This window comes from Hypanus sabinus, chromosome 4 (genome assembly GCF_030144855.1).
Source record: "Hypanus sabinus isolate sHypSab1 chromosome 4, sHypSab1.hap1, whole genome shotgun sequence".
Lineage (NCBI taxonomy): Eukaryota > Metazoa > Chordata > Chondrichthyes > Myliobatiformes > Dasyatidae > Hypanus > Hypanus sabinus.
In genome coordinates, this window is record NC_082709.1 from 174,078,051 (window position 1) to 174,104,681 (window position 26,631).

Below are 26,631 nucleotides of genomic sequence, written 5' to 3' on the forward strand. Positions count from 1 at the left end.
CATTTTCAAGCCTATTCCCTCAATTGTTGAATAAACTCTTCTCAGGGTTCCAGCCAAGTACAGGTATCCATTATAGCCAATGTTTCGATGACAAACTCTGCCAGCTACTTCAGAGATGGTGCCTGGGCATGTCTAGTCTGGTGGATTCCCTGTGAATGCTGAGCAGCGTACATCAGCCAGATGGGACACACGGTGAAAACCCACGTCAAGGAGCACAGGAGGTGTCTCTGTTTGGGTTACCGGAGAAATCGGTGGTAGCAGGACACTGCATTCGCAATGGCCATCGGATTGGCTTGAATGGCACAAAACTTCTGTACCGTGCCAATGGCTTTTGGGACTGTCTGGCAAAGGAAGACGTCGAAATAAAACTAGAGGAAAAGAATTTTAACAAATATGAAGTTCTCATTCTAAGTAAAAACTGGATTTCAATTGTAACCAAGGTGAGAGAACAGAAATCTAATTGGATGAGGACTAACCAATCAGGAGGGACAGACTATGGAGGTATAAACACCACCAGACTAGATATACCCCGGCAACGTCCCTGAAGAGGGTGGCAGAGTTTGTCATTGAAACGTTGGTTATAATCAATATCTGTACCCACTGGAAACCCGAGAAGAGTTTTAAACAAGATATACTTTATTCAAAAATAAAATTATATACAATAAACCATTCAATGACTCTCAATCCTTTACAAATGCTTCCATCACGGTTTTTACATTTCCACAGTTTGCCACCCACGTGGCATTCTGTTATTCCATATTTACATTTCCTTGTTGAGAGGTATACACCCCACCCCCCTACCCCTCAACTCCCGCGGGGGAAGAACCCTAAACTGTGGTCCCTCCCCACCGGGCCCTTGCAGCGGCTGCACCGAGTTTGAGTGCGTCCCTCAGCACGTACTCCTGCAGCCGAGAATGTGCCAGTCGGCAGCATTCCCCCACGGACATCTCCGTGTGCTGGTAGACCATCAAGTTTCAGGCCGACCAAACAGCGTCTTTCACTGAGTTGATGATCTGCCAGCAGCACTGGATGTTGGTCTCCGTGTGCGTCCCCGGGAACAGCCCATAGATCCAAGAGTCCTCTGTTACGCAGCTGCTGGGGATGAGCCTCGACACTGCCCCTTCCATCCTCCTGCACACCTTCTCCGCGAAACCCGAGAAGAGTTGCCACTAAATCCCTTTTCCCCTCTACTGTTGCTTCTGTCAACCATGGCTCAGAGGCTAACACATTAGAGATAGGTCAGCTCTTTTCAGAATTGAATTAACTTTATTACTTACATCTTTCATATACATGAGGAGTACAAATCTTTATATTACGTCTCCATCTAAATGTGATCGTGCAATTTATAGTAATTTAGAGTAGATATTATGTACAACAGGACAGTCAATATAACATAGAAATACAGTTGAGTCAGCATGCACTAAGCAGCCTGATGGCCTAAATAGCAGATAAATACCATTGTGTGACAGGGCAAGAACGAGCTCCAACCACGGTCACAAAGGGGGAAGTGAAAACTGAAACAAGTGAACCGAAGGGATTACAGAGATAAGATCAAATGCAAATATAAAAGGAATCCTGCGCTGTTCTGATAACTTGTCAGAGCGTAATACACGAAGGATGACGTCAGCAAGACCAAAAGGAACTGATTGTAGACTTCAGGAAGGGGAAGTTAGGTGAACATCCACCGATCCTCACTGAAAATCTGCTGTGTAAAGAGTGGAGATGTCACTATCTTGAAAGATCCAGCACATAGATGCAACCACAAAGAAAACAAGCCAACATCTCTACTTTTTTTTTGATGTTTAAGGAGATTTGGCATGTCAAAGTCTCTTACTGATTTTTACAGATGTATAGTGGAGATCATTCTGACTGGTTCCATCAGCCTAGTGTTGCTGCTCAGCCCACAGTCAGTGGTGAACTCAGCAGACCCATGGAGAAAGCAGTTCCATGGGTACAGCTCAGAATCACAATCAGTTTTAACATCACCAGCATATGTCATGAAGTTTGCTGTCTTTGCAGCAGCAGTACAATGTAATAATTAATAATAGGGAAAACATGAATTAAATATATATATATAAACAGTTAAACAGATAGGGAAAAATCGAAATAAAAATGTAGTGAGATAGTATTCATGGGTTCAATGTCCATTCAGAAATCAGCTGGCAGAGGGGAGAAGCATTCCTGAATCGCTGAACTCTCCTAACTATCAGGAACATCTATAAGAGACGATGTCTCAGGGAGGCAGCTTCTATCATCAGGGAACCCCCCACTCCTGGCTATGCCTTCTTGTTGTCATTGGTAAGGAGATACAGGAGCCTGAAGACCCACACCTCAAGGTTCAACGACAGCGGAGATACTTAAGGAGATTTGCACTTAGGGGTACAAGACGACAAGAAGCATAGCCAGAGCGGGACAGTCAAGAATATTTTCCCAGGGCAGAAGGGGCCAATGTGAGAGGGCAAAAGTTTGAGGTGCTGGGAGGTAGGGGGGATATCAGAAGTAGTGTTTTTTTTAACATATATAGTGGTGAGAGCATGGAACACACAGCCAAGGATACACTAGGGACATAGGAACATTTAAAAGACTTAGATAGGCACATGGATGAAAAACGTTATGTGTGAGGGAAGGTTTCAATTGATCTTAGAGTATGGTAAATGGTCGGAAAGGCATCATGGACCGAAGGGCCTGTAATGTACTGTAGTGTTCTATGAGAATGGTTTCTAGAAAACGGGTAGAATGGAGATTCTAGGACTATTTTCTCTGGAAAAGAAAAGGATTGAGTGATGGCTGACAACAGTACATAAACTGATAAAGGCCTGGACAGAGTGGTGAATTGGAGACTGTTCCCACCAGCAGAAGTTACAGTGCCAACCGACAGGAGAGAGAATTCACAGCAACTTGAGAGAAAGCTTCATGCTTACTGTGTGTCTGGAGTCTGGAATGTAATGTATGCAAATGTGATGGGGCAAGTTCTATTGTGGCCTTCAAAAGGGAATTGGATAAATGTCTGATAAAGAGAAATTTGCATGGCTACGAAGAAGGGACTGAGCACAGAGCTAGTGAGCTGTGCTAGAAGAGATCAGGTCCAGGCTAATGGACCAAAAAGGCCTCTTGTAACCATTCTCAGAATCGATTGAATGCCAAGCTACCCAGTTATGGCATGCTCCTGAGGTTAACTCTGTCAAAGATGAAGATAAAGATTAGCTTTATTTGTCGATATACACAAAAACATTTTTTAAAATCTAACAAAATGTGTCATTTGCATAAATTCAAATCAGTGAGGATTGTGCTGGGGGAAGTCAGCAAGTGTCACCACGTTCCCAGTGTCCACAACTCACTAACCTTGACCTGTACACCGCTGAAATGTGGGAGGAAACCAGAGCAGCTAAAGGAAACCCACACAGTCATGGGAAGAAAAGGCAAATTCCTTACAGACGGTGGTGGGAATCGAACCCCATTCAGTGATCGCTAACACCATGAAACGATTGTGCTAACCACTGCGGTACAGTGCCACCCCTCAAACGTGGTCAAAGCTGTCAAGCCATTCATTCTCTGTGAGCAGCCTTGCCTTTCCCTAACATTCAAAAGCTAATTAAAAATTAATTAGAGTTTCAGCCCAAAACGTCGACTGGACTATTTTCCATAGATGCTGCCTGGCCTGCTGAGTTCCTCCAGCATTTTGTGTGTGTTGCTCGGATTTCCAGCACCTGCAGATTTTCTCTTGTTAAAAATTTATTTCATAGTTTTAAAAGATTAAAAGTAATTTTTATTAGATAAAAGTGAAAAGCCTAGAACATCACAGGAAAAGCCCTCCCCACCAAAGTTCAAAGTTCTAAGTATAATTTGTTATCAGAGTGCATACGTGTCACCACATACAACCCTGAGATTCTTTTTCTGTGGAAATACTTAGCAAATCTATAGGACAGTAAATGTAAACATCAGGAACTGTAAACTGTAAATAAACTGTGAAAATGCAGAAAGTAATAAATAGCAATAAATAAAGAGCATGAAACAACAAGCTAAAAGAGTCCTCAATTGAGTGTAATCTGCTTTTGTTCAAGAGCCCGATGTTGGAGGGGTAGTAACTGTTCTTGAACCTGGTGGTGCAGGTCCTGAGGCTCCTGAGGCACCTGTACCTTCTACTTGATAGCGGTAGTGAGAAAAGAGCATGGTGTGGGTGGTGAGGATCTCCGATGATGGGTGCTACTTTTCTACAGCGACGTGTCATCTAGATCAACATTTCACCATTGAGCACCATCTACAAGGAGAGCTACCACAAGAAAGGAGTATCCATCATCACGGACCCCCATCATCCAGGCCATGCCCCCTTCTCACTGCTGCCATCAGGAAGGAAGCAAAGGAGCCTGATGTCCCACAATGCCAGGTTCAGGAACAGTTATTACCCTTCGCCATCAGGTTCCCAAACACCCCAACACTGAACTGATTCCACAAACTATCCATTCACTTTCCAGGAATCTACAACTCATGTCTCGGTTTTATTTATTTACATGCTTACTTATTTATTATTAGTTTTCCCTGTTTTTGCACAATTTGTCGTCATTTGTACAGTTTGTCAATCTTGTTTGTGTGGAATTTTTCCAGATTCTAATGTATTTCTTTGTTCTACTCTGAATGCCCGCAAGAAAATGAATCTGGGGATTGTATTTGGTGGGATATACATACTTTAATAACAAAGTTACTTTTACTTGGATCTTAGTTACTTTTTTAAAAAAAAACTTAAAATCAGGAAATTTATAAAACAATTAAAAATAACTAAATTAATGAACTCAAAAAATATAAGCCCAGACTTCTGAATGATACCTTAATACACTTGCTTAACGCAGTTCCTCCTCTCTAGTGTGATCACCCTTTCTCACCCCAGCACCACTGTGGGTGTGTGAGTCAGCTCCACCTACCAGTGGCATTGTTTGGTCACTTGGTGACTGTGTAACTACATCATTTGGAAAGCCAGGTGGATTTCGGAGCACCGCTGTCTTCAGTCAAATGGTGGTTTAGCCACCTGGGTAAACAAAAGAGTCACAACACTAACGCATTTCTGTCCTGGCTGATGACTTCAGAGGAAACTACGTCAGCAGGAACCAGTCTGACTGCCAAAGCTTGAAGAATGCATATCCTGCAAGGACTAAAGCAAACGTTATTGTTTCCTACCCAGCAGCAGTTATAAGGAAATACTCTTTCATTTGCATTTTGTTACTCTTTTACATCCCACACACCTCCGTCTTTGCGCCCCCCCCCCCCCGCATTCTCCCCATTGTTCCGTTCTAATGAAAGTGTTCCCGAGGTACTGTTGGGGACAGGCCTCCAGGATGCTGACCCAGCAATGACAGAGGAACAGCGATGTAATTCTGAGTTGAAGTAGTGAATGAAGGAGGGAGAACCTGCAATGGTGCTGCCTGCATGTACTTTCTGTGTTTGCCCTTCTTGCTGGTATCAGAATCAGACTTATTATCACTGGAATTTGCTGTCTTGCAGTAGCAGTACGCAGTGCAAAGACATACAAATGCCAGAGTAAAAATGAATATTGATGTCGTGTTCAAGGGCAGTTCAGAAATCTGATGGCAGAGAAGAAGATGTTTCTGAATCATTGAGTGTGGGTGCTCAGGCCCCTGCATCTTCTCCCTGATGGTAATAATGAGAAGAGGCCATGTCCTGGATCGTGAGGGCCCGTACTGATCGTTGCCACCTTTTTGGGGCACTGCCTTATGAAGATGGCCTGGATGGTGGAGGTGGTTGTGTCAGTGATGGAGATGGCTGAGCCTACTGTGGTGAACTACATATACCTGTCTGGACACCCCCCCCCCCCCCCGCTGTCTGCTCCTGTGGCTCCTCCCACTGACCCCTGTATAAAGGCGATTGGAGGCACTGCTCCTCCCTCAGTCTCCAGGATGTTTTGTGGTGGGCTCTTGCTGCTGACGGTGCTTTCTTCCAGCCAATAGAAGCCTACCTTGACTCACGTCTCTGAGAGTTATTGATGGTGCATCACCTACAGTCCTGTGCAGCTCGTGGCAGTCCAGTGCACCGGAGCCTCTGTACCAGGCTGTGATGCAACCAGTCAAAATGCCCTCCACCACAGAGATCACCAGTTTTAGGTGATGCTCTCTCATTAGCTGATTTCTGAGGTTTTTCCCTTTATGTCACATATTCTGTTTGAATAAAATTTTATTTTTATTTGCTTATTGAGAAACAGCACGGAATAGGCCTTCCGGCCCTTTGTGCTGTACCGCCAGCAATCCCTGATTTAACCCTAGCCTAATCATGGGGAAATTTACAACAACCAAGTAACCTAATAACCGATATGTCTTTGAACTGTGAGAGGAAACTGGAGCACCTGGGGGAAACCCAAGCGGAGGATGCACAATCTCCTACAGAGGACACCACAACTGAACACTGAACTCTGACCCCTCGAGCTGTTATAAAATCCTAAAATACTGTTAAGACAGAAAATGCTAGGACACTATAATCCATGCAACCAGTGTAAACCAAGATTATTATTAATTTATACAAAATCTGTGTTGAGTACTCATCATGGCATTAATGGCTTTATATTAATGCAAAGATGTCCTCAAGGTGGCTGAATTATTGACTTGTATCAAGTCATAAGATCACCTTACTCTTGTTTTCAAAATTACCATTTCAAGATTCAAAATTAGATTTATTAGTCACATATATTGTACTTCAAAACATACTGTGAAATGTGTTATATTTCAAAATGTATGGGAACCTTTTCTTGAATACTTTCATAATTCCTCTTTAGATTAAGTTTATTCTTTTTAATCCCTTACTTTCAGCTTTTTTACTCTCTGTAAGTTTTATGGTTTCTTTTTAATGGTAACTACATTATAGTTTTGGTAGTAGGCATTATTATTCTTTATTTATATTTACGACTTTGTGGGGTCAAGTGCTCCGATGATTTTTTTTTACATATTGTAATGGTTGGCCTGGAGTTATACAGTGGGAGGGAGGGGAGGATACTAACTTTATATGATTTTATTCTGGGTGCTGTTTCCTTATTGTTATGAATTACAAAATTGATATGTTTATTTTGCTCTGTATTCATCTTCATTTTGTTGTTCGGTTTTTTGTTTGTAGTTGGTTTGTAGAAATGCATAAAAAATTAATTTTTAAAAAATATGTTATTTACATTAACAACAACCTTCACAGTGTGAGAAGGTGCTGCGGGCAGCCCACAAGCATTGCCAAGCTTTGGCATCAACATTACATGCCCACCGTGCTCAACAGAACATGCAGCTAACATACAACAAGACAAACCCCTTCCTGACCACCACCCACACCAGGTTTGGACACCTCAACATCCTGATCTGTCAAACTCAAGCCTCCAAATATTATTACATTTATTTCGAGCGCACCCACACCATCCGCCACAAGTGGAAATTCACGATGGCCAAACATTTTAATTCCCCTTCCCTTTCCCAGTCTGACATGTCAGTCCACGGACTCCTCTTGTACAATGATGAAGCTAGCCTCAGGGCTGAGGAACAACATCTAATATTCTGTCTGGGTAGCCTCCAACCTGATGGCAGAATATTGATTTCTCCTTCTGATAAAATTACTTTTTCCTGTCCCTCCCTTCTTCAATTCCCCACTCTAGCCTCTTACCTTGTGTCAGTTGACCTATCATCTCCCCATGGGTCCTGTCCTCCTTCCCTTTCTCCTATGGTCCAATCCCCTCTCCTACTAGATTCCTTGCTCGCCAGCCCTTTACCTTTCCTGCCCACCTAGCTTCACCTATCAACCTCCCACCTTCTTATTCTGGCGTCTTCCCCCTTCCATTCCAGTCCTGATGAACGGTCGTGGCCTGAAACGTCCACAGTTTATTCCTTTCCGTAGATTATACCTGACCCGCTGAGTTCCTCCAGCATTTTGTGTGTGTTGCTTTGGATTTCCAGCATCCGGCAGAATTTATTTGTCTGCGATCCACTTTCCAGGAATGAACCATTCTATTTCTCTTTTATCTTACTTTAGATTTCCAGTGCACACTTTTCATTTTCTTCAGGTATATCCCCATATAGAAAACATCTATCTTCCTTGTCTGCTGTCCATTTCTTCCTTAAATATTTTGTCTTGTGTACTGTAAGAAAAAGAAAACACATTATTCTCAGACCATTTCATACATACACTCAGTGGCCATCTTAGTAGAACATAGAACAGAAAAGCCCAGGAAAGGGCCCTTCAGCCCACAATATTGTGCTAAACCAATTAAAGTAGTATTCAAATGGCCAGCTAAACTAATCTCTTCTGTCTACGCAATGCCTTTCTCCTTTCATTTTCCTCACGTTCACGTGCCTGTCTAAATGTCTCTTAAAAGTCTCTAACGTATCTGCCTCTGCAGCCACCCACGTCTCTGTGTAAAGAACTTGCCCTTCACATCTCCTTTGAAATTACCCCTTCTCATCTCAAATGCAAGCCTTTTGGGATTAGCCATTTCAACACTTGGAAGAAAATGTTGCCTGTCCTCTCCATCAATGCCCCTCATATTCCTATAAACCTCTATCAGATCTCCCCTCAGCTTCCCCTGCTCCAGAGAAAACACACCAAGTTTGTCCAACCTGCCGTAATAACGTATGCCCTCTAATCCAGGTAACATCCTTGTAAACATCTCTTCAAAGCTTCGACATCCTTCCTATAATGGACGACCAGACTATATGCAATATTCCACATGAGGCCTAACTCAAGTTTTATAATGCAGCAACATAACTCCCTGACATTCGAACTCAGTGCCTTGACTAATAATGACAAACATGCCATGTGCCTTCATAACCACCCTATCAACCTGTGTAGTCACTTTCAGGGAACTATGAACTTGGACCCCAAGATCCCTCTGCTCATCTTGCCCTTAACCGTCTGCTGTCTATTTACATTTGACCTACCAATATGTAACAGTTCGCATTTAGCTGGGTTAAACTTAATCTGACATTTCTCCACCAATATCTACAACTGATCTAAATTGCGTTGTACTCTCTGCCGGTCTTCTACACTGTCCACAACACCACCAATCTTTGTATCATCTGCAAGCTTGCTAACCCACCCATCTGAATTTTCATCCAGATCATTTATATACATCACAAACAGCAAAGGTCTCTGTACAGATCGCTGTGGAATACCACCAATTACAGACCTCCAGCTAGAATAAATCCCTTCGTACCTACCTTCCAAGAGTGGAATGTGGTTTGGCCCATTCACTTCAAAGTTCAAATGTTGTGTGTTCAAAAATGTTCTGCTCACCACTGTTGTAACATGTGGTTACTTGAGTTACTGTCACCTTCCTCTCAGTTTGAACCAGTCTGCCCATTCTCCTCTGACCTCTCTCATTAACAAGACACAGAACTGCTGCTCACTGGATGGCAGTTTTTGTCTTTTGCATCATTCTTTGTAAACTCTAGATTTTCTGTGTGAAAATCCCAGAAGATCAGCAGTTTCTGTGATAATGAAACCCCCTTGTCTAGCACCATTAATCGTTCCATGGTCAAAGTCACTTAGATCATATGTCCCCAGATCATCATGCTTGGTCTGAACAACAACTGAACTTCTTGGCCATGTCTACATGCTTTTATGCATTGAGGTGCAGTCACATGATTGGCTGGTTTGACATCTGCATTGAAGAGCAAGTGTACAGGCATTCCTAATAAAGTGGCCACTGAGTGTATTTTCAGGGTTTGCTTTCACATCTTGTTTTTTTTCCCCCATGTTTCCTCAAATAACTCTTGCCTTTTCAGGGCCTCTTTAAACAAATTCAATACCGTGCAAGTATCCAAAAATATTTTTCCTAATCAATGAGTGCACTGGGAGGAGCAGCAAAAGAAAAGGATGGAGCTTGGAAGTTAGCAAGTCTGGCAAGTGGACATTTTTTGGGGGAGAGTAGTGGAAACATGCCTGGAATAATGTGTACACCTCTTGTAGCTAAGAAAAGATATATTGTATTGAAGGAGTTCAAGAGAACGGGCTGTACTGGATCTGGTTTTGGATAAGAAGCCTGGACAAATGACTGACCTTACCGTGGGCAAGAGGTTAGGGAATAATGACTACAGCTCCATAAGTTTTAAGGTAGCTATAGATCACTACGGACCTTGTGGGAGAGCTCTAAACTGGACGCGGGGCAAATTCAAGAGCATTCAGCAGGAACTAGAGAGAGTTAGTTGGGAACAGCTGCTTTTGGGCAAGTTCGCACATAACATGAGAAGGGTGTTTAAAAGACCAGCTGCACAAGGGCAGGACTAGAAGAAAGGACAAGTATGTCAACATAGGGGAACCTTGGATGTTAAGGAAGGTGATGAACTTAGTCAAGGTGAAAAAGAAAAAGAACGTGAATCGCAGGAAGACAATCAAATAGGACCCTTGAGGATTTATAAAGAAGCCAGAAAATAACTTGTTGTAATGTGAGTATTATTAAAAGTAAGTTAATACTACCGGGGTTGGCGGGGTCTTTACTTCCGCTCTTACTACTCCCAGTATGCATTGTAGATAGTTCCTCCACCCCTGCTGCACGAGGTACCTGGAAGCCTCTGTATTGTAAATATCATTTGCCGTCCCAGATAAAGATGGTCTGTTGGCTATCAAATTGTCGAGTGGTCTTTTGGTAAAGTAGAAGTTACCACATAACTCAAAAAGGGAATTAAGAAAGCCAGGAGGAGCCATGAGAAGTCCTTGGCAAGTGGGATTAAAGAGAATCCCAAGGCATTCTATAAATACATCAGGAGCAAGAGGGAGAAGGTGAGAACGAAAAAGGAGAGAACATTTGGCTGGATGCAAAGGATGTGGGTGAGGTCCTTAATGAGTACTTTACATCAGTATTTACCAAGGATAAGGGCATGGAGGATAGGGAGATCAGTGCCAAGAGCATTAATATGCTACGGCATTTCAAAGTAAAGGAGGAGGCAGTGCTGAGTTTCTAAAGAGCTTTACAGTGGATAAATCCCCAGAGCCTATGGGAAATACCCCAGGTTATTGAGAGAGACCAGTGAAGAGATAGCTGGGGCATTCACCAATATCTTTGTGTTCTCTCTAGCCACAGGCGAGGTTCTGGAAGACTGGCGAGTAGCTAATGTTGTTCCATTATTCAAGAAGGGAACCAGGGACAATCCTGGAAACTGGGAGTCTCACATCAGTCGTAGAGGAGTAATGGGGATAATTCTAAGGGATAGGATTCAAGTCAAGACTCAAGTACATTTATTAGCAAAGAATGTGTAAATTATAAAACCTTGAGATTTGCTTGCTCACAGGTAGGCACAAAGCTAGAAACTCAAAAGAGCCCGATTAAAGAAAAAAAAACAATAAAGGACCAACAAGTGATACGCAAGAGCAAGAAAATAAATACAGGTCATGCAAGCAACTGAAGCGAACTACAGCATTCTGAACCAAAACTGAGTCCTCAGGTCTGAACCCTGGAGCAGCCCGGAGTAGGCCAGAGCATCTGGAAAACCATGGCCTAATTAGGAAGAGCCAGCACAGCGTTGTTCAGGGCAAGTCATGTCTTACTAACTCAATGTGTTTTTTGACGAGGTGACAAGGGTGATGGATAAAGCTAGAGCTGTGGATGTTGTCTACGTGGGAATTTAGTAAGGCATTTGACAAGGTCCCTCACAGAAGGCTCGTCCGGAAGATCAAAATGGACAGGATACATGGCAAATTGGACATTTGGATTCAGAACTGGATTGCCCTTTAGAAGACAGAAGGTAGTGGTCAAAGGGACTTACTCTTGCTGCAGTATTGTCATTAGTACCGTTCTGCAAGAATCTGCACTGGGATCTCTGCTGTTTACAATGTATATAGATGACCTGGATGAAAATGTAGATGGGTGGGTTAGTAAATTACAGATAATATTGGTGGTGCTGTGGATAGCATGGAAAACTGGAAAAGAATACAGTGGGATATAGATCAGTTGCAGATATGAGTGGCGAAATGGCAGATGGAGTTTAACCTGGTCAAATGTGAAGTATTGCACCTTGATAGATCAAGTGTGAAGAAGCAGTATGCTGTTAACAGGTAGACCCTTAACAGTGTTGATGAGCAGAGTGATCTTGGGGTCCAAGTTCATAGTTCCCTGAAAGTGGTTACACAGGTTGATAGGGCGTGCAGTGGTTACTTTAAAACAAACTAAAACTGCTCATAGACTAGGGACAAGGGGTTGACACTGCATGACAAAGTTCTAAGTCAAAGAAAGTACATTTGATCCTTTAGTAAGAAATCAACAACAACAAATTGTCTGTAATGATAAAAAAAATCTTATTAAGATGAAAAGTAGTGATTTAAGAAAATAAGCAGTCAAAGTGTATTCAAACATACTTAAGCATTAGCAATTTTCAATGCACTAAGCGAAGCATTCTTAAGCGTCCAACAAAAAATCTCATTCTCCCCACCTACTCCCTACTCCAACCAGACTAAAGACAAAGCATGAATATGTAACTAAACTCTTCACTTTTGCCACACCCCAACCCACATGACAAATCACCCATAGTAAACACATAACACAAAATACAATATGGACAGACAAAAAACTGATACATGGTTCCTACAGGGTGGTTAAGAAGGCACATGGCATACTTGCCTTTATTAGTCAGGGCGCTGAGTTCAAAAGTCAGGAAGTTATGTTTCAGCTTTTTGAAGCTCTGATTAGGCCACATACAGTTCTGATTGCCCTATTACAGAAAGGAAGTCAAAGCTTTGGGGAGGGTGCAGAAGAGGTTGCCGAGGTTAGAGGGCACATGCTGTAATGAGAGTTTGGACAAACTTAGGTTATTTTCTCTGTATCGACGGAGGCTGAGAGGAGATCTGATAGAGGTTTGTAAAATTATGAGAAGCATGAATTGGGTAGACAGACAATATCTTTTTCCCAGGATTAAAATGTCTGATACCAACGAGCATGCATTAAGGTAAGAGGGGATGATTTGAAATGAGGTGTGAGGGGCAAGTTTTTTTACAGAGAGAACAGTGTGTGCCCAGAATGTGTTGCCTGGGGTGATGGTACAGGCAGAAACAATAGAGACTTTTAAGAGCTATTTAGATAAGCACATGAATGTGAAGAAAATGGAAGGGTATGGACATTTTGTAGGGAGAGGAGATTGGTTTTGTTTGCCATTTGATGACTAATTGATTTGGTCTGGCATAACATTGTGGGCTGAAGGGCCTGTTCCTGTGCTGTACTGTACTGTTCTGTGTTCTATGATCTATCCCATTGATTGCTGGTATGGAGGTGAGTTGTTCTACAAGGAGAATTTAAACAGACTGGCCAATACTCTTCAGATTTCAGAAGAATGAAATGAGATCACAGGAGAATTATCCAATTCCCATGAGACTTGACAAGAAGGATGCAGGAATGATGTTTCTCCAGGCTCAGCACTAGGACCAGCTGTTCAAACTAAAGGTTCAGTCATTCACCCCTGATAGAAGAAATTTCTTCAACCAGAGGGTAAAGAATTTTTGAATGTTTCCACCCAAGACGAGGTGGATCTCAGAGGCTGGGAATATCAGCTGATTTTTGGACATTAAGTACATTAAGCTCAAAGAATCACAGACTATTACATCACAGAGATTTGTCTTTCAGCCTAACAGATCCGTGATGACCACAGCATCCTCTCCGCTAGTCCCAGTAGCCCATAACCCTCTAAGCCCTCCCCCTCCATCTGCCTATCCAATACCTCTTAAGTGTTGCAATTGTACTCACATCAACCACTTCCTCTTGCTTCTGTCCTCTTCCCTTCAATCCTGATGAAGGGTCTCGGCCTGAAACATTGACTGTTTATTCCCCTCCATAGATGCTGCCTGACCTGTTGAGTTCCTCCAGCATCTCATTTTTACTATGTACTGTACCAGCAGTAATGGTCAAAATGACAATAAAAGTGATTTGACTTGACTTGACTTTGTGTGTGCTGCATCAAAAAATTTCAAATAGCTCCTTTTCGGGTAACTCAGAAAATCCAATGAAGTAGGCCATGGAAGCCTTGAGTAACCAATCACAGATCAGTAGGCAGGCTTTTCTGTGATTGGTTGCTCAAGGTTTCCATGGCCTTCATGATTACACATACCTGTCACACAAGAACACATCTGACATCTGCATCAACTAACCAGGACGTTGGTGTACATGTCCAAGGATCCCTGAAGGCAGAAGCACAAGAAGGTCATGATTGCACTGGAGATGCTGCAAAGGAGATTTACCAGTGGGTCACCAGGGATGGAAGGTTTCAGCAAAGACTGGAGATTGGATTGTCTGTGTTTGTTTTCCTTCAAGTGGAAGATGCTGAGGGAAGCTTAAGAGGTAAATACCAAACCAAGAGTGACACAGATTGGATGGAGTGAGAAACTTTCCCTCTTAGCAGAGATGTCTTCATGTGTTTAACATAAGGCGGAGATCTCGAGGGTATTTGAGGAAGATTATTAGGTTGTGACTCGAGCCTGGAATATAATGGCTGAAGGCGTGATGGAGACAGCTACTCCCATAACATTTAAGAAATATTTTGATGAGTACTTGAAACAACAAAGCTTAAATGATTAGAAGCTGAGTGCTGCAAAATAGGATTAGTGGAATTGGTGCTTGATAGTCAACGTGGACATACAGAACCTCATAGGCTTTTTCCCTATTATATAACTCCATGATCCATAATGACATCTTCAACTAATTTCTGGTAAGTCTCCTTTGATGATAATACCCAGGCTGTGAAATTGAACTTTTGTTTGAGAAGAAAATCTCGAATGAAAGGTTTCAACAATCCATGACCAGAGATAGCAAAGTATAAATTTAGTAACAGTCTGCTGGTGAAACATTAAGCAGCCCTGATTAAGTGTTTTTGACCTGAAACATTGATAATTCTGCTCCCCCCCCCCCAAAAGATACCGCTCATTCCATTGAGTTTCTTCAGACAATCGTCTGTCGCTCCATATTCCAGACTGTAGTCTCTTATGCCTCTATAATTTTAATTCTCTATATTTTGAGTTATGGTTGTTGAAAACTTCATGGGTAACTTTATTTTACATATTAACAGAGCAAACCTAATCAGCGTTATTCAGAATTCTTGAACTGAGTACAGGATATATTTTTAGACCAGTACATTGAGCAGCAAATAGGGAACAGATTATCCTTGAGGCACAATCTGCAGATGCTGCAATCAGGAGCAACAAACAATTTGCTGGAAGTATTCAGCGGGTCGAGCAGCATTTATCAGGGAAAGGAATTGTTAATATTTTGGGTCAAGCTGCTATAGCAAAACGAGATTATCCTGGACTAGGTATCATGCAATGAGAAAAGTTAATGATCTTATTGGCCAGAGTCCATTTGGAAAAATGAAGAATACTTGATTGAATTCTTAGAGTCAAAGAATTGAACAGCACAGAAATAGGACCATGTCCATGCTGAATATCACAAAGCCTGAAGGGAGAATCATTCAGGTGAAAAGCGAGGTAGCTTAGTCTGAAGCTCTGTAGGTGGTTGTCGACTCAGCCAGCCCCGGCATAGACATAACCCTCCCCACCATCGAGTACACCTACAAAAGGCAGTGCCTCAAGAAAGTGACATCCATCAATAAGGAGGCACACCATGCAGGACATGGCCTCTTCTTATTGCTACCATCAGGGAGGGGGGTCAGGAGCCAGAAGATGCACACTCAGTGTTTTATGAATTGCTGCTTACTCCTCACCATCAGATTTCTGAATAGTTCATGAACCCAAGAACACTACCTCACTATTCCTCTTTTGCGCTATTTACTTATTTCATTTTTTATTATAAATTGATGTCATTTTTTAAGTCCTGCACTGTGCTGCTGCCACAGAACCACTTATTTCGTGATATACTGTATGTCAGTGATTAAAAAAAAACTGATTTCAATTCTGACTTAAAATCCTATATACAAACAGAGGAACAGAGGAGGAGTGGAGAGCTTCGGTAAAGGACGAGATGGTGGAGAGGCAGGGTTTGCAACAATTGTACATTTATGTCTGGTGTAAAATGTGCAAAGCAATTCACCCCCAAGATGGATAATAAAAACACAAGAGATTCTGCAGATGCTGGAATCCTAGAGCAACAAAGAAAAATGCTGGATGAAGTCAGCAGGTCAGGCGGCATCTATGGAGAGAAATAACTAGTCTACATTTTGGGCCGAGACCCTTCATCGGGCCTGGAAAAAAAGGGGAAGAACCCAGAATTAAACAAGGATAACAAAAGAAGTGTTCGATTAGACACAATGAGAAATTATATGTTAAATTGATAGCTTTGTTGCCAAGTTTGCAGATGTACAAAGATACATGGAAGGGCAGGTAGTGTTGAGGAGGCAAGGAATCTTCAGAAGGACTTGGACAGATTGGGAGAATGGTCAAAGAAGTGGCAGATGGAATATAGTTTTGGGATGTGTATGGTCATGCTCTTTGATAGAATGAATAAAGGCATGGATTATTTTCTAAATGAAGAGAAAGTACACAATTCAGAGACGCAAAGGGACTTGGGAGACCTTGTGCAAGATTCTCTAAAGGTTAACTTGCAGGGTGAGTCACTAGTAAGGAAAGCAAATGCAATGTCATTTCCAGAGGATTAGAATATAAGACCAAGGATGTAATGCTGAAATTTTATAAGGTACTTGTCAGACTGCACTTGGAGTACTGTGAGCAGTTTTGGGTCCCTTATCTAAGAAAAGATGTGCTAGTATTGGAGACATTTTAGAGGAGGTTCACAAAAATGTTTCTCAGTATGTAAGGGTCAACATATAGGAGTATTTGATAACTCTGGGTCTGTACTCACTGGAGTTTAGAAAAATAAGGGGGCACCTCGCTGAAATCTATCGAGTATTGAAAGGCCCAGACTGAGTAGATGTGGAGAGGATGCTTCCTATATTGGGGAAATCTGGGACCGAAGAGCACAGGCTCAGAACAGAGGGATGCCCATTTGGAGCAGAAATGGGAAGGCAGTTTTTTAGCCAGAGGATGGTGAATCTGTGGAATTCATTGTCAAGGACAGCTGAGGAGGCCAAGTCATTGGGTTTCTTTAAGGCAGAGGCTGATGGGTTCCTGATTAATCAGGGAGTCAAAGATTATGGAGAGAAGGCAGGAGAATGGGTCTGAGGGGAAAAATACATCAGCGATGAAAGAATGGTGGGGCACACATGTGGGCTAAGTGGCCTAAATAGGCTCCTATGTGTCATGGTCTCATAAAAGAGCAAATTAGGAGATTGGGCCCAAAGGAGAACAAAAGGATTGGTGAAGGGGGCAAGTTAAACACATCCTTTGTTCTGTTTTCACAGAAAAGGACTCAAGTAGCCTTCCAGAAATTTAAGTGAACCCGTAATCTAACACAAGTGAATAACACGATATTGTGGGAGAAATTAATGGAATTGAAATCCAATTTGTCTCTGATGCATGGTCATCAGAATATCAAAGAAAATTAGCACGGGAACATTGGATGCACTCATTACCATTCCCCAGAATTCCCCGGATTACAGAACAGTTCCTGTAAATTGCTAAGTGGCCAATGTAATCCAACTGGAAGAAGAGAGAAAGCAAGACTAAAGACCCATTGGGCTAGCATCAATAGTGAAGAAAATGCGTAAGGCTGTTATAAATGATGTGAAAACTCTACAAAAAGAAAATATCAGTTTAATTAGACAAAGTCGACACAAGTTCCTGAACAGGAAGTTGTTTGACAGGCCTGCAGGATATAATTGGTAGAATAGATAAGGGAGAATCAGTAGATGTGGTGTCTGGATTTTCAGAAAGCTCTTAAAAAAGCTCAGTGTACAACATTGAAGTGTTTGATATTGAAGTGATATATGATTGATAGACTGAAAATACTACAGGTTGACAGACAGAAAACAGAACAGGATTAAATCAACCTTTATCATGGTGACAAGCATGGCTAGTGAGGTAATCCAGGGCTCGGTGATTGGTTCTCAACTTTAGAAAATACATATCAGCAGGCTTTGGTGCAAATAGGGCCCATAGCATTCTCAAAAGAGATCATGAACAGCTGGAAGTCATGATAGATATTGGCACCTATGATATTGGTAGGAAAAGGGATGAGGTCCTGAAGAGAGAATATAGAAAGTTAGGTAGAAAGCTCAAAAGCAGGACCTCAAGGGTAGTAATCTCTGGATTGTTGCCTGTGCTGCACACCAATAAGAGTTAGAATAGAATGATTTGGCAGACAAATGTGTGGTGGAGGAATTGGTGCAGGGGGCAGGGTTTCAGGTTTCTGGATCATTGGGATCCATTCTGGGGAAGGTATGACCTGGACAAAAAGCATGGGTTACACCTGAACCTGAGGAGGACCAATATCCTTGTGGTCAGATTTATTAGAGTTGTTGAGGAGGGTTCAAACAAATTAGACAGGGGGATGGGAACCGGGGTGATAGGGCTGAGGATGGGACAGTTGGTGTACAAGTCGATACGGTGCGCAGGGAGACTGTGAGGAAGGACAAGCAGATGATAGGGCAAAATTGTTGTCAGTGGCTGAGCTGAATTATGACATTGGGGCAAATTCGAAAAGGGTGATAGGTACAGGACTGAAGGTGTTATATTTGAATGCATGCAGTATACAGAATAAGGTAGATGATCTTGAAGCATAGTTAGAGACTGGCAGCTATGACATTGTGGCCAGCACTGAGTCGTGACTGAAAGAAGATCATAGTTGTGATCTTAACATCCAAGAATACACATTGCATTGAAAGGCAGACAGGTGGGCAGAGGGTGTGGGGTGGCTCTGTTACTAAAAAACAAATCAAATCAAGTAAGGTTAAGAAATTGCAAGGACTAAAAGACCCTGATGGGAGTTATATATCGGCCTCCAAACTGTAGCCATGATATGGGATACAAATTGCAACACAAGATACAAAAGGCATGTAAAAAAGGCAATGTTATGAAAGTTATGGAAGATTTCCATTTCATGGAAGATAAAGGTTGGTTTGCTGTGTGCCCGGAGACCCAGGATCTTTGCGATCTTTGGGAACAGAGCTCAGAAAAAGCAACGTAACAGAGTTTTAAAGACATAAACCAGCAAGTTGTTTGTGGTATCTCTCTGCTTGCTGAGAAAATGGAGACACCTCCCTCTCCCTTATTAGGGAGAGACAGAACCTGTAATATGTCAAATACCGGGTGAAACGCAAAGTCCTTGGGGTAACTGCAAGTCTGTGTCTTTGCTATTGCTTTGCTCTCGCTTGTGCTCGGTGGTGGTGTCGATGTTCGCTTTTTTTTGCCAGTGGGGGAAGAGAGGATTGTTGCTCGCTGCCACTTCGGTACAGGAGGGAGGGGAGCTGGGGGCGACTTTGGGGTTCTTACGTTTATCTGCCATTCATTCTTTGGGGTACTTCTCTGTTTTCGTGGACGTTTTCAAAGAAAATTTCAGGATGTATATTGTATACATTTATCCGACATTAAATTGGATCTTTGAACCCTTGAATATGCTGGTAGATCACGAAATCAGGTTGGTGCTGTATCCTAAGGGAGGAAATTTGTAAAATGCTTATGAGGTGGATTTTTAAGCAGCTCATGGTTCAGCCTTACTTGGGAAAAGGCAATTCTGGATTGGGTAGTGAGTCATGATGTTACGTACCCGTAACGGTTTAAATGAACCAGCAGCAATAGACCATGCCTGGAGTCTGGTTTTGATGTTAAAACCACTATCTTTATTAGTATCTACTTAATATAGCAGCTTAACTGAGAATAATCTAAAGTTAACAGTGTTATGAATATACATATGTGTAAATGTAACTCCCAAACTATTGAGCCCGGGGGCAGGGGGAGGGGGACTCCAGGCTTAAAATCTTGAGATGGAAAGGTATGAAAGTTCAGTTCAGCCACAGATTAAGTGATGTGAGAGAGATACTTGTAATCCATTTATGTCGTATTCCACAGGTTCCACAGTGGTAAAACAGGATAACAATCGCCGTAGGTTTTATCCAATGTCGTTCCAAATCCACTTATGAATTATCACCAATAGTAGCTTATCACAGGGGTACCGTCTTCAAAGGGAACTACCACCAGGCAAGGGTTAACACATAGGTAGATTCCACAAGGTTGCCCCAATCACACAAACAGATAGCCACTTATCAATGTGCTGGGATGATGCTCAACCCACCCTAGTGGGAACTCGAAAGTACCAACCAGTGATCTCTTCGTCACTGGCTTCCTTCCATTGTCCGACTCCAACTGCAACTGACTGTGTGTGAGTGAGTGAGTGTCCTTGCTTAAATCAAAACAAGCTGCAGAGTTAAATAGTTCTGCCTCCTCTCTCTCTCTCTCTCTCTCTCTTTCTCTCTCTCTCTCAATCAAACAGGAGCCAAGAAAGTCAGCAGCTGACATCACTCAGGCACTCTCTCTTAAAATGACAGTCCATGGCAACATAAACCAATGAACCAGATTTGATGAGGGAGCTTAAGGTAAGGGAACCCTTAAGAGACAGTGATCATAGTATGATAGAGTTCACTCTTCAGATTGAGTGCAAGTACCTAAAATTAGATGTATCAATATTACAGTGAAGTAAAGGGAATAGCAACAGTATGAGAGAGGAGCTGGTCAAAGTTGTTTAGAAGGGAACGCTAGCAGACAGGATGACAGAACAGTAATGATTCAAGTTTCTAGGAACACTTTGGAAGGTGTAGGATAGAAATATCCCAAAGAAGAAGTATTCTAAGGTGTGGATGTAGCAATCATGTCCGACTAGGGAAATTAAAGACAACATAAAAGCAAATCAGAGGGCTATAATATAGCAAAAATTAGTGAGAAGTTAGAGAATTGGGGAGCTTTTAAAAACCAACAGAGGGCAACCAAAAAACCATAACGAGAGAAATGATGGAATAAAATGTAATCTGGCCAATAATATAAAGAGGATACAGAAGATTTTTTCTGATGTATATATTGTAAAGAGTAAAAGAGAGCTGAGAGTGGATATTGGACTGCTGGAAAATGAAGCTGGAGAGATAGTAATGGGGGAATCAAGTAATGTCAGACAAACTTAATAAATATTTTGCATCAGACTTCATTGTGGAAGGCACTAACAGTATGCCAGATATTCGAGAGTGTCAGGGGACAGAAATGAGAGTTGTTGCTGTTTCTAAGGAGAAAGTGCTTAAGAAGCTGAAAGGTCTGAAGGGTGATAAGTCACCTGGACCAGATGGACTACACCCAAGGGTTCTGAAAGAGTTAGCTGAAGAGATTGTGGAGGCACTAGTAATGATCTTGCAAGACTCACTAGATCGGGTGTGATCCTAGAGGACTGGAAAATTGCACATTTCACACCAGTCTTTTAAGAAGGGAGGGAGGCAATAAAACAAAATTACAGACCAATTAGACTGACCTCAGTGGCTGGGAAGATGTTGGAGTCTATTGTTGTTTAAGGGTACTTGGAGGAGCATGATAAAGTAGGCCGAAGTTAGCACGGTTTCCAAAAAGGGAAATCTTGTCTGACAAATCTGTTGACTTTCTTTGAGGAAATAACAGGCAGGATAGACAAAGCAGAAATGGTAGTTGTTGTTCACTTGGAAATTCAGAGGGCCTTTGACACGATGTCACAAATGAGGCTGCTTGACAAGATAAGAGACCATAGTGTTACAAGAAAGATACTCGCCTGTATAGAAGGTTGGCTAAATGGCAGGAGGCAAAGAGTGGGAATAAATGGTTGGCTGCCTGTGACTAGTGGTGTTCTTCAGGGGTCAGTGGTGAGACCACTTCATCTCACATAATATGTCAATGATTTGGACGATGGAATTGATGGCTTTGTGGCCAAGTTTGCAGACAATATCAAGATAGGTGGATGCACAGGTAGTATTGAGGAAGCAGAGATTCTACAGAAGGTCTTAGACAGATTAGGAGAATGGTCAAAGAAGTGGCAGTTGGAATACAGTATCAGGAAGTATATGGTCATGCACTTCAGTAGAAGGAATAAAGACCTAGACTGTTTTCTACATAGGACAAAAATTCAAAAAATCAGAGATGTAAAAGGATTTGGAAGTCCTTGTGCAGGATTCCCTGAAAGTTATCTTGCAGGTTGAGTTAGTGGCAAGGAAGGCAAGTATAATGTTAGCATTCATTTCCAAAGGACTAGAATATAAAAGCAATAATGTGAGGATTGGTAATGTATTGGTCAGGCCACACTTGGAATTTTGTGAGCAGTTTTGGGCCCGTTATCTAAGAAAAGATGTGCTTTCATTGGAGAGGCTCCGGAGGAGGTTCACGAGAATGATTCCAGGAGCAGTGAAAGCCTTCAACTTCCACCCTGCCCTTAAATTCACTTGGACCATTACTGGCAGCTCTCTCCCCGCTCGTGATCTTTCTGCTTCCATTGCTGGAGACAAACTGATATCTTTTATAAACCATGATTTTCTTGACTATGCCTCCTATTCATTGATTTGTCACCACCTTTGATTCAGCCAACTACAGTGGTGTTGAGTGTAAACTTAAACATGGCATTGGAGCTGTGCTTAGCTCTGCACTCATAAGTATACATTTATATAAGAATAATGTATACTTCCATGGAAGTATAACGTGAGTAGAGCAGAGGGCTAAGCACACAGCTCTGTGGTGCACCTGTGCTGATGGAGATTGTGGAGCAGATGTTAGACAATAGAAAATAGATACAGAAGTAGACCATTCGGCCCTTCGAGCCTCCACCACCATTCTGAGATCATGGCTGATCATCTACTATTAATACCTGGTTCCTGCCTTGTCCCCATATCCCTTGATTCCCCTATCCATAAGATACCTATTTAGCTTCTCCTTGAAAGCATCCAGAGACTTGGCCTCCACTGCCTTCCAAGGCTGTGCATTCCAGACCCCCACAACTCTCTGGGAGAAGAAGTTTTTCCTTAACTCTGGCCTAAATGACCTACCCCTTATTCTCAAACTATGCCCTCTGTTACTGGACTGTCCCAGCATCTGGAACATTTTTCCTGCCTCTATCTTGTCCAATCCCTTAATAACCTTATATGTTGCAATCAGATCCCCTCTCAATCTCCTTAATTCCAGCGTGTACAAACCCAGTCTCTCTAACCTCTCTGCATAAGACAGTCCAGACATCCCAGGAATTAACCTCGTGAATCTACGCTGCACTTCCTCTACAGCCAGGATGTCCTTCCTTAACCCTGGAGACCAAAACTGTACACAATACTCCAGGTGTGGTCTCACCAGGGCCCTGTACAAATGCAAAAGGACTTCCTTGCTCTTGTATTCAATTCCCTTTGTAATAAAGGCCAACATTCCATTAGCCTTCTTCACTGTCTGCTGCACTTGCTCATTCACCTTCAGTGACTGATGAACAAGGACTCCTAGATCTCTTTGTATTTCTCCCTTACCTAACTCTACACTATTCAGATAATAATCTGCCTTCCTGTTCTTACTCCCAAAGTGGATAACCTCACACTTATTCACATTAAACGTCATCTGCCAAGTATCTGCCCACTCACCCAGCCTATCCAAGTCACCCTGAATTCTCTTAACATCCTCATCACATGTCACACTGCCACCCAGCTCAGTATCATCAGCAAACTTGCTGATGTTATTCTCAATGCCTTCATCTAAATCGTTGGTGTAAATCGTAAAGAGCTGTGGTCCCAATGCCAAGCCCTGTGGCACCCCACTAGTCACCACCTGCCATTCCGAGAAACACCCATTCACCGTTATCCTTTGCTTTCTATCTGCCAGCCAATTTTCTATCCATGTCAATATCTTCCCCCCAATGCCATGAGCTCTGATTTTACCCACCAATCTCCTATGTGGGACCTTATCAAATGCCTTCTGAAAATCAAGGTACACTACATCCAATGGATCTCCCTTGTCTAACTTCCTGGTTATATCCTCGATCTGTTGTCTCCGATCTGAACTGACAGGCGTCTATAAGTGAGGAAGTCGAGGACCCAATTGCACAAGGATCTACTAAGGCCAAGGGCTTGAAGCTTATTGTTTGGTTTGGAGGGAATGATAGTATTGAATAAAGTCAATAAAGAGCATCCTGATGTATGCATCTCTGCTGTCCAGGTGATCCAGGGTTGAATAAAGAACCAATGAAATGGCATCTGTTGTGGATCTGTTGTGCCAGTACGCAAATTGGAGCAGATCCAAGTTGCCTCTCAGGCAGGATCTGGTAAGTTTCATCATCAACCTCCCGAAGTATTTCATCACTGTGGATATAAGTGCTACGGGATGATAGACTTTGAGACAGATTATCACATTCTTCTTGGGCACCAGCATAATTCCAGCCTGCTTGAATCAGGTGGGTACCTCAGACTGCTGAAGCAACAGGTTAAAATATCAGTGAACACTCCAACCAGCTGGTCAGCACAGGTCTGCAGTACTCAGCCAGGTACCCCTGAAGGGTGATGCAATTGGTGAAAATGTACATGATTGACAATCACTGACATTGATTGGGGTTTCACTTTAAGCTGGTTTGACATGATGACATAATTACATAAAGATTTTTAGGGCGCTTTTGAGTACGGGTTTTGGAGTTCAATAATGGGTGTTATGGCTTTCCTTAAACATGAATTGCCTCACTTCATTTTATTTGCAAATATTAACACTTCATCTGGGCTGGATGCTCTCCGTGTGTTCACCCTCCTGAGGCTCTTACATCAGCCTCAGAGACTGAAATCACAGGGTCATTGGGAGCTGTGGGAGTTTGTGAATGTCCCTCCATGATTTGATGATCAGAGCGATCATCGAAAACATTGAGCTCATCTGGTATCAAAGCCTCGTTGTCGCCTATGTCATTTGGTTTCATTTTGTAAGAAGTAATAGCATTCAAGCCTTGTCATAGCGGTCAAACATCCTTCTGTAATTCAAATTTAGTCCAGAATCTCCACTTCACGTGAGATGGCTTTCCAAAGGTCATTCCCGAATCCCTTGTAACTTACTTGGTCACCAGATCTGAATGCCACAAATCTGGCCTTCAGTAGATTGCAGATTTCATCGTTCTTCCAGGACTTCTGGTTGGGGAAGACACTGAATGATTTTGTAGGGATACACTCGTCTACGACAGTTCCAGTAAAGTCCGTGACAATGGTAGTATGTTCATACATATCCTCTGATGAGTTCTTGAACATGGCCCAGTCCACCTAAGGAAAGCAATCCAGACACTGCTGCTTTGCCACCCATGGATCACCTCTTTGCTTATCACTGGAGCCTTGCTCTTTAGCCTCTGCCTAAACGCAGGAAGGAGAAGGACAGCCAAGGGATCAGGTTTCCCAAAATGCGAACTGGGCATGGAAAGATAGGATTTATTTACAGTAGTATAGCAGTGGTCCAGTGCGTTGGGACCCCTGGTGCATATGATCAGCATATAGGAGGGAGTGTGGTGCCACAACAACAACCTCTTACTCAAAGTCAGCAAGAAGTATATTTTACTTCTGGAAGATGAAACCAGAGGTCCATGAGCCAGTCCTCTTTGGGGGATCAGAAGTGGAGAGGGTCAGCAACTTTAAATTCCTTGCTGATATTACTTCAGAGGATCTGTCCTGCTTCCAGCATCTAAGTGCAATTATGAAGAAAGTACAGCAACATCGCTACTTCATTAGAAGTTTTGCAAAAGTTTGGCATGACATCTAAAACCTTGACAAACTTCTGTAGATGGGGAGTATATTGATTGGCTGCATTGCAGCCTGATATGGAAACACCAATGCCTTCAAGCATAAAACCCTACAAAAAGTAGTAGCAATAGCCCAGTCCATCAGAGGTAAAGCCCTCCCCACCGTTGAGCACATCTATATGGAGTACTGTTGCAGGAAAGCAGCATCCATCATCAGGGACCCCCCACCACCCAGCTCATGCTCTCTTCTCACTGTTGCCATCAGGAAGAAGGAACAGGAGCCTCAAGACCCGCACCAACAAGTTCAGGCATAGTTATTACCACTCAACTATCAAGCGCTTGAACCAGTGGGAATAACTTCATTCTATATTAATTGCTCCATCAGTGAAATATTCCCACAACCTACAGACTCACTTTCAAGGACTCTTCATCTCATGTTCTCAATATTTATTGCTTATTTATTATTTTTGTTTTTTTCTTTCATTGATTCTATTTTGTTTCGTGGAATTACTGAAAATACCTGCAAGAGAATGATTCCCAGGGTCGTTCAATACCTATAAAAAGTACTCACCCTCCCCCCTTCAAAGCTTTCATTTTTTATTGTTTTACAACTTTGAATCACTGTGGATTTAATTTGGCTTTTTTGACACTGATCAACAGAGAAGACTTCTTTGTGACAAAGTAAAAACAAATTTCTACAAATGTGCCTAAATTTGTTACAATTACTAGACACAAAATAGCTGATAGCATTAGTACTCACTCCCCTTCAGTCAGTATTTAGTAGATGAACCTTCTGGCAGCAATCACAGCCTTGCGTCTGCGTGGATAGGTCTCAATCAGCTTTGCACATCTGGACACTTGCAACTTTTCCACATTCTTCTTTACAAAACTGCTCAAGCTCTGTCAAGCATGAGGTTAATGAATGAACAGCCCTTTTCAAGTCCAGCCAAAAATCTTCATTTGGATTGAGGTCTGGACTCTGACTTGGCCAATCCAGGGCATTAGTTTTGTTATTTTTAAGCCATTTCCGGTGTAGATTTGACTTTATACTTGGGATCATTATCTTGCTGGAAAACAATTCTTCTCCCAAGTCATAGTTCTCTTTC

The 26,631-nt window shown here is 42.3% G+C and overlaps 1 long non-coding RNA gene across 6 annotated transcripts; it reads right to left on the reverse strand.

The window, feature by feature from the left end:
• Positions 1–1,310: 1,310 nt before the first annotated feature.
• LOC132393509 (uncharacterized) lies at positions 1,311–26,398 on the reverse strand. 6 transcript variants are annotated; one of them, XR_009511896.1, is made up of 4 exons: positions 26,286–26,398; positions 7,877–8,110; positions 4,917–5,143; positions 1,311–1,705 (listed from the first exon to the last, which is right to left on the reverse strand). It is a non-coding gene; the product is annotated as an uncharacterized LOC132393509 (long non-coding RNA). The 6 variants fall into 6 exon arrangements; XR_009511898.1 differs by lacking the exon at positions 26,286–26,398 and adding an exon at positions 14,867–14,948; XR_009511895.1 differs by lacking the exon at positions 26,286–26,398 and adding an exon at positions 14,061–14,844.
• Between the last annotated feature and the right edge of the window lie 233 nt (positions 26,399–26,631).